The sequence below is a fragment of the Mauremys reevesii genome, linkage group 2 (assembly GCF_016161935.1).
Source record: "Mauremys reevesii isolate NIE-2019 linkage group 2, ASM1616193v1, whole genome shotgun sequence".
Classification (NCBI taxonomy): Eukaryota; Metazoa; Chordata; order Testudines; family Geoemydidae; genus Mauremys; species Mauremys reevesii.
Window position 1 is genome coordinate 168248253 of NC_052624.1, and position 9898 is coordinate 168258150.

The 9898-nt window shown below is 42.5% G+C and overlaps 1 protein-coding gene across 1 annotated transcript in view; it reads left to right on the forward strand.

The window, feature by feature from the left end:
- The window catches only part of LOC120397082 (serpin B3-like), a 151312-nt gene that overhangs the window by 39117 nt on the left and 102297 nt on the right, over window positions 1-9898 (forward strand). The gene's annotated exons all lie outside the window — the stretch shown is intronic.

A 9898-nucleotide genomic window follows, 5' to 3' on the forward strand; every position in this document is an offset into this window, starting at 1 on the left:
CTGTATGTTTTCACGTAAGACAGAAGCAGCATGAGTATAACACTACTACAAATGGTAACATGGTGATAGACAGTATATAGACTTCCTGTTCAAGAGAGCACTTGGGCATGTACTCATGTCCCATTGATTGGAATGGGACTAAAGCATGTTCTTAGCATGTGTTTAAGTGCTGTTCTGAATACGGATGCACTCCTTGGGGATGTAACGTACATTTTCTTCTAATCATTCTTAAGTGGACAAGTGAATAATACTAATAAAATTGATATTTTGGCAATTCTACTCAGTTTCATTCTCCAGTTTTATACTCCCCTGTTTCCTAATAATAAATGGTTAGTCTTAAAACATTGTTTCTCTAATAAATCAATATAATCTACTTTGACTAGTGTTTAGCATAATTATTTCCCCTGAAAAATGAGTAAAAGAAAGAAGTTGAAATCTACAAACTACTCGGTACATATAAGGTCAGAAACAAGAAAGCAGCCTCTTGCCCCTAAATTAGAGCTTGTAGCAACCTGCTAGAAACTGAGAGGGAAGAGTTTGGAGCAGGCACCAGGAAGCCAGTGTGTGTGCAAGTGGCTGGAAAGCTAGCTGCAGGTGCACCCCTTGTGGCTGGGTGTGGCATAGCAACTCATCATCTAGCACCCCTTGTCAACAGCTGCTCTTGCCATGGGGTGCTCTCTCTTCTCATGAGTTAGCCTTCCTGCCAGGTCATTTTAGAATCTCTCTCCTGCCAAAGTTTTAGTGTGCAACATGGACAGTGCTCTACTGGTCATCAATCTGCCATCTTCCTCCACTCCCAGACTTCTCTTCTACTCTACTCTTCTATCGGACTAGCAGCCCCAGGGCTTCTCCCTGGAGTCTGTTAACTCAACTCCAAAGCAAAACACAAATTTCAATAAAAGCAGTATCAGGTCCTTTTCCAGGCTTGAACCTGTGTCCACTTTCCTCTCCACCCCCGCAGTTCTCTTTTCAGGGACTATCCTCCTTAAATCTTGCCTTGTTTGGACCCTCAACTCCAGTCCCTCCCAAAGCTTTCTGTCTCTGGGGTGGCCTTCTCTCAGGCCCACTTCAAGGTTCCTCTTCACCCCTTTTTCTCTCTTCCATCAGGGCCAAGATGTAAACTCCCTCCTGAACTTCCCAGAGAAAGAGGAAGAAACTTGTAGCCTTTCTCCCTGCAACCCTTTTCTACTCTGGATTTTCTCCCTTTATAGAAAACACTCACATCCTCCCTCAGCTGGGAGTTATCTTTAACTTATCTTTAACTCCAGATGCCACCACTCGTGTGTGTATTGGTCTCTCAGGTCCACATTAACCATTCCACCATCTATGTGGGTACAATACCACATAACAGACTTCTGTAAACAATTCTCTTCAAAAAAGAGGAAGTTTTGTTTTAGAAATACGGATCCTCTCATCTTATTACCCTGCATGTGATACATGAAACATGGTGGCAATGGTCAGTCTAGCAAGAGACACAATAAGGAAGAGTGTGTGATTAACAGGCAAACAAAGGAGCATCTAGAAACAGAGGAAACATGCAACACGTAGAGACTCAGACCACTGGACAGGCTGCCAGCCATTTGACAGCCATATGTGCAGCTATGCTTGTATATCAATGACCAGTAAGATGGCCTGGAACACAGAAGATGTAACTACCCTAGAAACTACAGATGTAGCTGCACCACTCTAGCGCTATTGTGTAGACACTCACTAGAGCAGTGATCACCAATCAGTCAATCACAATCTCCAGTGGCACAGCAGGGCTGCTGCTAAGACAGGCTCCCTGGCTGCCCTGGCCCCACGTTGCTCCCAGAAGTGACCAGCACAGCCCTATGGAGGATCTCCCTCCACATGCTGCTCCTGCCTGAAAGCACTGCCCTTGCAGCTCCCATTGGCCGTGAAAGGGAAACTGTGGCCAATGTGAGCTGTGGGGGCGGTGCTTGCAGAGAGGGGCAGCGCGTGGAGCCACGTGCACCTGCCCCTTCCAGGGGCCGAAGGGGTGAGTTGGCCTCTTCTGGGAGTGCCATGAGGCCACGGTAGGCAGGGAGCCTGTCTTAGCAGCAGCCACACTGTGCCGCTGACCAGGAGAAGCTGGAAGTAAGTGCTTCTTGGGGGGAGATTGAAACCCAACCCCCAGCCCTGATCCCCCTCCCAGAGCCAGCACCCCAAACCTCCTCCTGCACCCTAACCCCTCTCCTGCACTCCAGCCCTGACCCCCCTTCCAGAGCCAACAACCTGTACCCCTTCCTGCACCCCAATGCTCTACCTTAGCTGGGAGCCCCCTCCTGCACCCCAACCCCCTACCCCAGGCTCAGCCCAGAGCCCCCTCCCACACTGCAAACCCTTTGGCCCCAGCCCAGAGCCCGCACCCCCTCCTGAACTCCAACCCCCTACCCCAGCGTGGAGAAAGTGAGTGACAGGGAGAGAGGGGGATGGAGTGAGTGGGGTGGGGATTTGGGGAAGAGGCGGAGCCTTGGGGAAGGGACAGGGTAGATCCTGGTTTGCCCTTAAATTCAAAAAGTGATCTTGAGCATAAAAAGGTCAGAGACCTCTGCACTACAGCAACAGAAGAAGTTCTTCCATTGCTGTAATAAACCCACCTCTCTGAGTGGTAGTAGCTAGGTTGATGGAAGAATTCTTCTGTTGACCAGCAGTGTCTTCAATGGGGCATAGAGAGGCTTAACTACACTGTACAGGGTGTGAAATTTTTCATAGCCCTGCGCAATATAGCTAAGCTGACCTAACTCTGTAGGGTACTTCAGCACCATTAGACTGGAGAAAGGTGACCAGGTACGGCTATGTAGAATTAAACCATTTGGAAGCCAGTGGGAAAAATACAGCTAGTCAATAAGAAACCCACAAAATGAGAGGCTGCTTAGAACTTATAGTACTTAACACACAGGAGCACCAGCCACTGCTGGACAGCTGGGCAGTGTAAGCCATGGATTTGATCTTAGTACAACACCAGAATATCCTTAATGTGAGAGAGGAGGGATACCAGTCACCATGCACCCTGTCCAGCATTCTAACAGAATGTAAGGACATAATAGAAGGAGATGGACACTGAGAGGGCAAGCTGAAGTTAGAAATACATCCCCACATGCAGCCCAGGATACTACTGAAATGCAGAGTTTCGTTATCTCTGGTGAAGTCACTGAAGAAGGATCTTTGAAGACTGATATTTGTTGACTTTGGAGGGATTTGGGGGCACACAGAGATGTTTTGAGTGCCATTAAGGAAATGCCCAGATCAAAGGGAGTCCAGCAATTTATAGAGACGGCCAATGATCTTTCTGGATTCTGTTTCTACCTGGTAGAAGCCTGTGATCCCTTGAGACCATTAACATATAATGATGCAGCCATAGTTCAAAAATGGTTGAAACTGAAACAAAACATATTGAAATTATCAAAATGTTTCAAATAACTTGAACAGCCCCCTCTCTCCCCTCCCTCACATTTTTTGTTCTGAGCGGTTTCTTTAGCTTTGAAATTTTTTTGTGATATTGTCTTTTTGTCCCTTTTGGGATGAGAATTTTCCCACCCAGCTCGAAAAATCAGCTCCATCAAGAAGGGAATAGAGAACATGGGATACCAAGTGTCATTATAAAATACAATGATTTTTTTTCTCACATTCTTGTCATTTCTTTTAAGACACCGAGTAACCTATTGGCAGTAATTTATCTCTTTAGAGCAATACTTAAGTTGTGCTAAGAAACTGTACAAAGCAGGCCTGGAACTGTTGATTTAAAAAATGCTGCAGAAGATGCCAGTGTTGTTTAATTCTTGGATGGAAAGCCAGACAAATGGTAAGGACAGGCCATGTGTTGGCTTGCATTTCTTTTTTTGTTAAGATCATCAATTAGAATGCTGAAGTGTGACGAAACTTCAAAATCAGGAAGAGAAAGGGTTTCCCATGTACTCAGCAGTGGATTCACATGACACAATATATTAAATAGAGCAAAGGGGGAAGTGGAATGGTTAAGATCCAGCACCCAAACTAAAGACAGGTCTAAAATTCTCATGATTCCTTTAGAACTATGAATCTGTTAACTCCCATGGTTTATTCTTCTTTCCAGGAAATTCAGGAGAAGACAGTAATTGTGGTGAAAATTGTGACAACTTGTAGCCTGATTTGGGGAGGGTTAGTAGGGACAGTGGAATTTATCCACTTAATTTAGTTTTATTTAATAATTAATTTTCTAATTAATTAAGAATGTTAATAATAATTGATAAAGATTAATAATATGGATATGGCTCACCAATATGTGTGATCAGAAGATAAAGTTCGTCTTGAATCAGGCTTCACAGAATTTATACAAGAAGATTGGGGTATGTGGCAGAAAAACTATACTGAGACAGAATTAGTCAAACAAGACCTTTTATTTAAAATCAATGAAACAAGAAGTAAATGTAAAATGTTAAAAGCAGTATGAGATTACAAAGTTACAAAATATCACAGTTCTTAATGCACTTTGCAACAGTAGTACTAGAGTGAATTTCACACCTTTGCTAGAGGAAGTTACAAAGAAACTGGCTATGAGTTAAACCCTTCTTAGTATAGATGCTTTAGAGCAAAACAGAAATAAGTTCATACTTACAGCTGTGAAAAGAAATACCATCAGTAGTTGACAGCCTTCAAAGGGGAGACGGGGTGAGACGATGGGAAATAGCTGGATGTATCGTCTGCCCTAATGGAAGATTACCACCCTTTTTATAGGGAGAAATCCTTCCTCCTATGCCCAAATTTGTCTTTCCCCCATGGAAAGGTAAGGGTACCTGTTTTCATAGGTTGACCTTTTATGTGCATATGGATGACAACTATCTACGTATCTTGTGGTATACTCGTTAGATTTTGTGGGCAGAAATACCCTCCTTTTGCACCTAACTAGGTGAAAGGTTAGCAGATATTCAAAAAGTCCCTAGACAATTTGCGTAGGTTTGTCTCCTATTATTACTTTTCTGAGTAAGGGTCTTAAAGGTTGCTTTCAGCATCACAGAGGAAATAGGCCAGGATGTCTGGCCTAGAAGCTTCTAGGTATCTTGCATTACAGCTTATTGCAAATTCTATTAATTTATGCAGCCTATACACTTTTATCAAAAAGACATTTTATACAGACCAACAGATTAATCCTCAGGGCTACACGCCCCCCTTTGACGGGGTGGTTTACATAAAGAAACCCCGTCACTTAGGACTTAATATCTGTGGGGCCCTTTTTAGTTTTATACCTGGGCAAATTTTGGTAGGTATCAGGAATGGGCACCATGTATATATATTCATTTTTATTCCCAGATGGTGCTCGTTTGTGCATTTGTTTAGGTGATTGTCTGGGTGTCTGTCTAGGTCTCTGCCTAGTTCTTGGCTTGGGTTTGTTGCATTTATACAGCATATAACCTAACATAAGGAAATTAATCCCAATCCCAATTCCTTGGATAATTATTTATACTTCTAATCCGAATTTTTTTCTGGAAGTTGTTGCAGACTCATTCCCTTCATTTATTTATTGGGTAATAACTTGTTGGGCTTCATCCATATTGTTAGTAATTTGAATGAGGTGAGTTTTCTTACGAGTTATTAAGGATTTTAGTTGCAACCCTAATGGTGGAATATAAGCCAGAAAAGTAGGTGTACTTTGAATAGTTATATTTTGGTAATCAGGGTTAGACTGAATAATGGTAATGTTCTTAAAAATAGGAATAGGGGAAATAACTTGATTTCCTATTACCGTGGGTTGCTTTGGGGTAAAACAGAAATTTGGCTCTGTGACAGGACACTTCAAGGGACCATACTGGTACCTCTCTTGGTTGGTAACCACGCAAAATTGGTTCCTTCCAGCATAGGTTACCCTCTCCATCGGAGTCTTCCATGTGGTCAGCCTCACCAGGCATGACGATGATGAATTCTGTGCTTTCTTTCCCTGTAGTCCACACAAAACAGTGTCTGTTTCAAACACATTACACCTACAGATATACTGGGGTCCTTTTTCAGAACAACAGGCCATCTGTGGTACTTTTCAAGTCTGAGTTGGAGTGTGATAGACTACCAGGGGAGGTGCATTAACGCGGTCCCTGTAGATGTCATCTTCGAGGTGACCTATAGAATGGATAGCAGCCAATTGCCTGTACACATCTCTGTCTGGGTCAAACACTGGTAACGAGACCGTGAATGAAACATACAAAGATCGTGCCATTATACAATCTTTTGTAAGAGAACAACTGTTTCGGTTGGGGTGAGGTGTTACAGATCCTATTTCTCTCATAGCACCCACTGACAAATGCTGGCATGCATCCAAACAAGTGGATCTTTCCTTTTCCAGCTTTTGAAAACATTTAGGACAATACCAACTCATTAGTTGTTTATTCTTAATTAAGTCAGGGACTTCTCCTAATTTTAAGGATTGCAATGCATCAGTAATTGTGCTTACAACATATTCCCCATATGCAGAACATATAATTTCTTTTCCCAAATTCCCTTAACCTGTTGAATTGGGTTGTTGACCAGTTCTGGATTAAGTATAATAGTCCGTTCCTTTTTTGTTGGTATATTCTGTTGCTTGGGCTCAGACAACGGAGTACGATCCGGTCGTCTGGTTTTCTGGGGTTGCAATAGTTCAGTTTCAGACTTAAGATTTTGGCATAGTCCTACCCTTAGAGCAACAATAAGGGTGTAATAAGTCAAAAATGTCAATGTCAATTTTATGGTTGCAAACTGCTGGGCTCCAGTTGTTGCGATTTCGTCTGATCACTTAAGTCCTGAGGAGGAAGTTGCTCCTGCGACCTGGACGATTGATACAGCTTTAACTGGTTAGCATGATAAATCTTGTTTTTATTATGCTTTCCTCCTGTTATTTTGATCTTATATACTGCTGAACTGAGTTTATCAATGATTTGGAACGGTCCAATCCATTGATTACACAACCCATGTTCTGGTGACTTATATGACAATAACATTACTTGATCTTCTACCTCCCAAGTATTTTCTCTCTGGTTTTTGTCAAAGTAAGCCTTTGCCTTACGTCTGGATTTTCCCAATTTAGCAGCTACCTGCAAGTGAATGTGATTTAAATGTTTTTGCAGATTTTGCAGGTAGGTATCCATTTTTATTCCCTCTAATTGAGTGCCACTAGCTTGCCAAATTAAATGTTCTGGTAATTTCATTGTTCGGCCTGTCATCACTTCAAAAGGTGTTTTATCAGTAGATGCAGCCGGTGTCGCCCTCAATGCCATTAAAATTAAAGGCATGAGGGTGTCCCAGTTACGTTCATTGGCATTAACCAGTTTCCTCAATATTACTTTTATAGTCCGATTGGTTCATTCCACCATCCCAGATGACTGTGGTCTGTATGGGATGTGTAGTCTCTGCGGGACTCCCATCAATTTAAGACAATCCCTAAAGAACTGTCCTGTAAAATGTGATCCCTGGTCTGATTTTACCTTTGCAGGGATCCCCCAGCGAGAGAAGACTTGTTCTACCAAGACCTTGGCAGTGGCTTTTGCAGTATTGGCTTTAAGAGGAAATGCCTCTATCCACTTTGAGAAAGGATTGATAATCACCAATAAATATTGGTTACCTCTTTGGGTCCTTGGCAAAGGACCTACAAAGTCAATCTGCAAAGCCATCCACGGACCTTCATACACCTGGGATCTTAGTGGCGCATTTCTTTTGGATGGAGTAGGATTAGCTTGGGCACATGCCAGACAATTTTCACAATATTGTTGCACATCCATCCTAAGAAGTGGCCACTATCCTACAGATGCAAGACGTTGGACAGTTTTGTCCACTCCCTGATGTCCTCCTGTAGGAGTGTCATGGACCATGTACATCATTTCCCTCCGTAGGTGAGCTGGAACTACCCACACAGGGAAAGGACCTCCTGTATACATGAGAACTTCATCTACGACTTGTAACTGCTGTTCATGTCGTTTGTACAAAGGGTCTATTGTTAGTGATCCCTCTTTGTCTATTTTGGAAAGCTCTAAAATTACTTTTATTATGTCCTTATCCAATTTTTGCATATCTTTTAGATTTGGTATATTGGGTTGTACCAATTTAGTTGCAGCTATAGGACATTTAGGATTAGGGGTAATAACAGAATACTCCTGATCCTTACCTTCCCAAAATTTTCCTGATCGGGCTCCTTTACGGGCCAATTTATTAGCTCTCTCATTTTTCATAGCATAAGGGTCTAATTTCCAGTGAGCTTTTACTTTTTTTTAATTTGGATTGGCCGCTCTGAAACAGTAACTATTACTGTTAACCAATGGATATATCTTATCAGTGATGCATACCTAATAGGTGTGCCATTAGAAGATGTAAAACCATTTGTTTCCCAATATGGTAGGAACTCTGTGAGAGAATTGCATACCCATGCAGAGTCTGAAAACAGACAGATATCTTGGTATGTGGTGGTGATGGAGAACTGCACACAGTACTCCAATACACAAGCCACTGCAGCTAATTCTGCATATTGAGCCGAATGTGGAGTGCATGAATATGCCTTTTCCCAAGGCTTTCCTTTCCCCTCAGGGGGAACTGCATAGAATCCGAACCCAGTATAGGGTTTGCCTTGATGGTAATAACTAGAACCATCAACAAAGAATTTATACCTATTAATGGGATTTGTCTTCTGGATTAAAGGTTGAAAGAGCTTTTGTTTTTCCTCCCCCCTTAGATCCAATTGATTGAAGTTGAGACACTTGTGTGGCTCTCCCTGATACAATAGAGCTGTTGGTAACAAGGATGGTGTCCTAATAGGTTTGACTGCAATATTTTTCCCTTGCAGTAATAATGCCCAATGAGCAAGGCGAGCATTTAAAACTTGCCCATTTTTTACCCTGTTGGACAGTAAAGACTTAATAGTCTTTTCTATGTATGGATTTGCTTGTTTTGGGTAAGGATACTGTTTTTGGGCTGAAATTTCTCCTTCTTCCACAACAATAGTGACGGCCATGCATCCACAGTTATGTTTGTGTTTAGCAAAGGCATCTGCATGTTTGTACAGTAATGCCTGTAACTTAGGTTGGTTTGCATGTTTAGCCACTATTTTGTCCAAATCATACCCTTCAGGTTTAAAGTCCTCCACTGGAGATACCATGCCACACTCAGGTATGACTACTGGAGAGTCATCTTTTTCCTGTTCTATTGAAAGACACAATAATTGGTTACACAAATCAAGAACACATTCCTGTTTGTATAAGAAATTAGTTCCCAATAAGGAATTATTTGGGTCTGCTAACTTCATTAATGCAAAAGTATGATTCTTTTTTAGGTGACCTATTTGTACTTCAAGGGGTGTAGAAAGTGTGGTAGTAACCTGATTACTTGCAAAAGTTGCAAGTGTCTTGGTACATCCTGATGATAGAGGAGAGGATCTAGGATCCTCGACATGGAGAATACTGATTGCTGCTCCAGTATCTATAATGAGATTCCTGTCTAGTCCCTTTATCACTGCAGATATTGTGGGTCTTCCACTTGTATCTCTGCCTAAAGGGGTTATGACTACACTCGGGGTTGTTTGTAGTCATGCAGCATATGCTGTCAGATAATCTAAGGGTTCCTCCTCTATCTCCTCAGAGGCAGCCAATTCTGGAGGAGTGGCTGTCCACTGGGGAAAAGGGGATGGATCAACGGAGGCCACTGGATGGTTCAAGGTTGCTGAGCCTTGGCCTTCCATCATTATTAGCTCATTCACACGGGCATGAAGTTCTCGGATAGCCCGTTGTTGAGCTTCAAGCGTTTGTTGCACTGTTCTAAACATTTTCACAACTGAGTCCTCAGTTTTGTGCAAAGACGGTGATGTAGGTCTCTGCAGACGTGAACTGTTCTGTGCAGCATCTGAAAAGAAAGGAACACGATCCCGGGCTCCTGCATAGGATCCAAACGCATAACCCTGTCGAGGGGC